A 6,362-nucleotide genomic window follows, 5' to 3' on the forward strand; every position below is an offset into this window, starting at 1 on the left:
TAATTTTTAGGTCCGGATATCCGGATCTGGATCCGTATTTTTAAAATACATTAAATTTTTAAATTTTATTAATATTTATATTTGATATATTAATATTTATACATGAATTAATCTTATAATATTATATTTTAGTTTTTACAATATTATAAACATATATAAATATATTTATAAATATTTAATTTATGTATTATATTAAAAAAAATTAATATGTTTTGTTAAAAAAATTATTTTTAATTATTTTGACGGATCCGGATCCGGATATCCGCGGATAATAGAATATCGAGACGGATATCCGAAACCCGGATATCCGGAAACCACGAATCCAGTTCCGGATATTAAATCCACGGATCCGACGGATCCGGATACCCTAAATTTCCCGGATATCCGGATCCGTTCCCAGGGCTAGTTCTAAGTACTTTCCTCACTTAAAAATATATATGTAGTAGTATCTTTCACTATCACCAACTCAACGTTTAAAACTAATATGCACTTGACGATTAATGAATTCATATGCCCAGCTGACTTTTAATTTTGTATAGATAATTAACTAAGATCTTGGTTGTTTTTAAGAAATGTGCTTATGATTCAATTTTTGGTACATTGCTTGCTTATTTGATCTAATAAAAAGGATAAAAACCTACTTTAAATATATATATATATATATATATACTGTAAAAATTTTATAAATTAATAATACTGGTATTTTGGTATTTTATTAATTTATAGAGTTATTAATTTACATAAAGTTTTCTTTTTAGATTTTTCTATTTTAAGATATATTTTTTATACATCCTCGTATCTAACCTAAAACCTACTTTTACAGTATATATAAAAATTTCTATAAATTAATAATACTGGTATTTTCGTATTTTATTAATTTATAGAGTTATTAATTTATTAATTTACATATATATTTTTTCTTATGACACATCACAAGCCACTGCGACTGCGTCTCCAACATCCTCGTATCCAACCTAAAACTTGTTTCTTTTGCTTGATATTATTATCACTTATCATCATTTGTGTAGGCTCATATAACGCGAGACCATCAAGTGTACATGTATTCTTTCTCATAAACTCCTTGAAATATCTAAATTACCTTGGTTCCATGTTCCAGATTGACCTACAATAAAAGCATGGCCGTTACAGTAGAAAAACATGACTCCAAGCCGTAAGTCCGTAATGTTTGAAAAGATCGAAAATATTTTAAGCATTCAGTTCAACCATATCCAAGCTGGGATCACATAAAGTTTAAGGAACCTCTGCTTTAGTGATGGGTTTGTTCTCGTTATAAGATTGGCAAGTGTATGTGCCCAAGAATACTGATATGTACATCTTTGATGATATGCCACTTAACACGGTAACAACCAATCTATTTATCTTATTGCCAATACTCATGTTGAAATCAAACGAACATATATATCACCTTTGCAAGACCAACAAACTGCCCCCTTGCATTCACCTGCAGATAAATTAATCAACAGAAAATTACCTGATGCAAATATATAAGAACATTGCATGAAGTCTCTTCATACTGACCGAGAACACAGTAGATACACATGATATTCTTGGGAATTTTCTTGGTCTTCATAGTATGCAGCATTCAACTTCTGGTTGCCATACTTTATCATGTTCTGAAGATCATACTGGTCGTATAATTTAATCTCAAAACTCTCGCTTTTGCGAGTGTCTCAGGGAAATTATCCCGGAGATCTACCACTGTAATGTCTTTTCTCCGCATCGATCAAAGTTAACAGTTTTCTTTTATAATCTTTGGCGGTCTCACGTTATAAATCAGAAGGCTGATCAAGCTGCACACTACTCCTTAGACCATTTAAAAGCAGAGCGCTAGTCTCCTGGAAGATGTACAATACGGATCACATTCAAAAAGAAAAACTCATAAACCCTCACCGAAAATCTATTATATCCTCTAAACTAACATAAAAAACTCAGCTCATCAAAACTAACCTTCTGAAACATTTTTCCTCTAGTCATCATGAGTACCGTGAAAGAAATGGTTGTAATAATCTGTAGTAGTTCTTTACTTCCTAAATGTTGCAATGAATCTACAAATCTGATTGAAACCCACTGTGAGGACGTGAGGACAGATTTTTTACATGTAGAATTTACTGCCTTCTCACAATAAACACCACACAGCCCCCAAACTACAATGAAAGAAGATGTAAAACACTTTCAAAACTTTAAATTTTCTATCTTTATATAGAAGATATGTTATATCCCAATATTTGTACTCAGATGCCTCAGGCTTGGGAAAATAAGAGAAGTGGTTGGGGTAAAAGAGTCTCAGTGAGGCATTTCCGTACTGGTTTTATCGACCATTCGTATATTGTATTGTTTGTATACTCTTCCTCTGTTATCTGGCGACCACTATTACGTTTGATTCTCACTTTTCGGCTGTCATAAAATAGAACAGTCAGCAAAACTGCAACTGATGTTTTTCTAGGGGAAATATAATATGATTGTACCTGAAACAGACACGTTTGAGGTCCCTAACACCACTGGCTAAGGCTGTAAGAATGATGTAGACGCCAGGCGCATCTTTCTCAACCCATTCATTCTCGTTATGTGCTTCAGTCGATGCTTCTCCATTTCCAAATACAGGTGTAACGTTCCAATTAGAAAACATTGTGGTATTTACACCATTTTGCTCGCGTTCCCATTTGGTTGGTTTAAGATATTATAAGGGTCAACGCGGCCTGGACTGGAACCAAATGAATCAAGGGACCGAGGAGACTTCACAGTTCGAGCTGATCGAACGGGTAATATTTCAGCCATGTCTTTCACCTGCATAATTTCAGAGATGCTGTTAACGGAGTCATAAGAAATCACTCATACTCGCATAAAGCATATTACTATTTTTGAGCTTTGAAATTACTTATGCGGTAAGAGATATGATAACCCTTTTTTTTTGTTGCCGCACATCTTGTCGTTTGTTCGCTAGAGATTGTAAACGCCTCTTTGAGCTGCTTGGCTGTTTTTCCAGCTCAACTTCTTGGAACTGGGCCTTTCTTGCAAGACTGGTAAGAAAAGCCAGCACCTGCAATAATATTTTAGTAAAATACATAATCAAGCTTATTCCTCTGCATGATCTCTGTAGTGGATGATTTTTTTTTGGAAGGGATTCCAAAACAGACAGAATCAGAATCCTTTGCTCTGTAGTTCAAGTTGATCAAAGCAGAGACTGATCTTAACAGCGATTAATATAAGCCGGCTGGTCCATTCTTCTCATGGCTTCAAAGTAATAACAATCCACACAAAGTATGCTTTTGTACTCATCGTCCCCTAAAGTCACCATGGTTTTCGAATTTTCCCATGGTTTACATACAACTGCATCATCACTATCATAATTAATGAAAACCATATCGTGTGAAGAGCTAGTAATGAAAAAAAAAACGTTATATGATTCTTTACCGTGTTTAGAATTGTCATTCTTTTCCAATAACATGTGTTCTTTTCCGTTCATGATCAAGAACTGCTACCATTTTCGGCTATCCAAGGTAAGTCCGGTCTATCTGAAATAAAAATAACATTCTGATATGCGTTAACCAACTATACTTGTTCTTCACTATCAATGATTACATCCTACCTCAGATTTAAAGGTTATTGCTATCGCCTTGTTATGTTAAAAGCTCCTTTTTGCTGAGGTTCTCCAAGTGCTCAAATGTTTCAAACCCTTCAATCGTTGAATGATTCATCAAACACAGAATATTTTGCCGATGAAATATATTTTATAAAGAGTACAATTACCTTATATCTGAGGCAGCGAGGTAAGTATGATATGCAAATAAGAATCTGAAGGGCTTGCTATTGATTTTTCTAAAGAAATCAATGTTGAGTGGCCATCTATAGCAAGTGAAACCCAGAACTCAAAAAGGAAACACACACATAAAATTCAGAATCTATAAAGATAAATAACATAAAAGGATGATGATGGTTTTACTTTTACGTGTCAGGCCATTGCTTTAAGTCCTCTTCTGATGGTTTGAGATGAAGATCAACTAATGATGATTTTAAGAACTCGTGGAGGTAGATTGTCATTGCAAACCCATGTTGATCCAGTGATCCACAATCTACAAAAGACGTGCACACAAACAACTCAATTACAATGTTCATGCGAAGAGATACAATAATGAGAGAACTAACTTAAAATTACGTGAGGATAACAAATCTGAATCCTCCCACGCATTGATTTTGGGGGTTGAAACCAATAAGTTCATAATCCAGAAATCTAATAGCGATAGAAAGTGAGAATCTAATTTGGCCATCGTTCAATCTAATATATAAATCAATCGTTAATAAATTGGAAAAGCTGAAAGTGTCATAACACTTGGTAAATTAACTAATGGAAGTAAATGTGGGAGAAATAGCTACCGATTTACAGGAAAAAGTTGAGAAGATGAATATTAAAGGAAAAATTGATTTTAGGAAGAAAACGAAAAGAGAGGTTGCAAAATAATAAATTGACATAAACATTTTTTTTTTTGTTATTCGTGATGACATGACAATTTGATAGGTTGTGAATTTTTTACTTAGGTGGATATGCTGAGAACTCTAGTTGAAGAACTTTTAGTATTGTAAGATTATTGAATTAACATTTAGCAGGCCTAAAAGCCATTGGGAAAATATATGGCAAACATGCTTGCTTAAAAATATGCATTGTCGTTTCTTTCGTGCAGTTGCGAAGACCCTGCCTTTCAGATTATCTCAATTTTGCGGTTTTGGCGGGAAAACTCAATTTTGCGGTTTTGGCGGAAAAACTAGATTTTACGGTTTCGGCGGGAAAACCCGATTTTACGGTTTCGGCAGAAAACTTGATTTTGCTGTTTCGGCGGAAAAACGCGATTTTACAGTTTTGGCGGGAAAACTCGATTTGCCGGTTTTGACAGGAAAACTCGATTTTGCGGTTTTTGCGGTTTTTGCGGGAAAACTCGATTTTGCGGTTTTGGCGGGAAAACTTGATTTTGTGGTTTTGGTGGAAAAACTCAAATTAGGATTTGGCGGAAAAAAACATAATTTTTTTTTTGACGGAAAAACTTTATTCTTAGTTGTGGACCAAAAACTCGATTTTGCGATTTTGGGAGGAAAACTTTTGATTTTGATGCTCAACAAATTGGAGGAAAGAATCATATCACATCTTAATTTTTCTAGTTTTATCTTTAAAATTTAAGAACAAAAATAAATGAAATATTTTTTTTAATTAAATGAGCTAATCCTGGTACCAGCCCTAACCCTTGATTATAATAGGATTAAAATAGGGTTGAGTTAAAATAGGACTGGACTTATAATAAACAAAAGAGGGCTGGGCCCTAACCCTGTAGTTAACATCCCTATGAATCAGATATTAGTGTTGTGTTCCCCAATGAACTAATTTTGTCGTCTACGGAGTTATCAAAGGATGGAGAAAAGTTTTTGTTGATTCGCAGAACCTGAAACGACGTCGCTTTCGACCAATGAACTGGAAGCAATCATGTGCCTTCACGCCACGAGTCGTACACGAAAGCTCATCTCTCCACGTGGATAACGACAGTGAAACTCCCATAAAACTAACATGTTTTAACTCTTGAGATCACTTTTTATAATTTTATCTTAACTTTTCATTTTCCTAAAAATCGCATGAAATTGTAACATCCCGAATTGTAATATATGGAGAGGTTTAACAGAATTGATTTAACTATTTATATCACTAAAGTTGACTTACTTTATTCATCATACATCCGTTTAAAATTCTAAAGTTAAGTGTGTTTGAACTGGAGTAATAGAAGGATAGATGACCTATCAGAAAATAATTCGTGATTCCGTATGAATGAGGCTAAAGCATGGGGAAAGATCAGATGGTGATTGTATGATTAGTAAACAAGACTTTCGGGCTTTGGAAAAATTAAAGCATCGCCCGTCGGACGGGATGGAGCCCATGGGCCGAATGAAAGGGTGTGGGTGCCCATTAGCCGTGGACGGCCAGAGCGTTATAAGTGGTATTAGAACTGGTTAGCTATTTCGGTTCTTATCCGAGAGGCATCTTGAGACCTATCGTGGGGCGCAACGAGGACGTTGCGTTCTTTGAGAGGAGGTAAATTGTAACATTCCGAGTTGTGATATATGGAAAGGCTTAAGAGAACTGATTTGACTACCTATGTCACCAAAGTTGACTTACCTTATACGTCACACATGTTTAGAACTCTAGAGTTAAGGGGGCTTGAGCTGGAGTAGTGGAAGGATGGGTGACCTATTGGGAAGTAACTCGCGATACCGTGTGAGTGAGGCCAAAGCACGGAGAAAGGCCGAATGGTAATTGCATGGTCAGTAAACAAGACTTTTGGGCCTTGACGCACCCCCCCCCCCCC

General features: G+C 35.3%; 1 long non-coding RNA gene across 8 annotated transcripts; it reads right to left on the bottom strand.

Annotated features, from left to right (window-relative positions):
• Window positions 1-958: 958 nt before the first annotated feature.
• On the bottom strand, window positions 959-4,568 carry LOC106337736. 8 transcript variants are annotated; one of them, XR_001269137.1, is made up of 10 exons: window positions 4,165-4,384; window positions 3,769-4,091; window positions 3,608-3,694; window positions 3,433-3,533; window positions 2,897-3,348; window positions 2,487-2,805; window positions 1,969-2,415; window positions 1,540-1,856; window positions 1,427-1,462; window positions 959-1,123 (listed from the first exon to the last, which is right to left on the bottom strand). It is a non-coding gene; the product is annotated as an uncharacterized LOC106337736 (long non-coding RNA). The 8 variants fall into 8 exon arrangements; XR_001269140.1 differs by having other exon boundaries at window positions 959-1,856; window positions 3,769-3,864; window positions 3,962-4,091; XR_001269136.1 differs by having other exon boundaries at window positions 959-1,462.
• Between the last annotated feature and the right edge of the window lie 1,794 nt (window positions 4,569-6,362).

Source organism: Brassica oleracea, chromosome C4 (genome assembly GCF_000695525.1).
Source record: "Brassica oleracea var. oleracea cultivar TO1000 chromosome C4, BOL, whole genome shotgun sequence".
NCBI classification, from domain to species: domain Eukaryota; kingdom Viridiplantae; phylum Streptophyta; class Magnoliopsida; order Brassicales; family Brassicaceae; genus Brassica; species Brassica oleracea.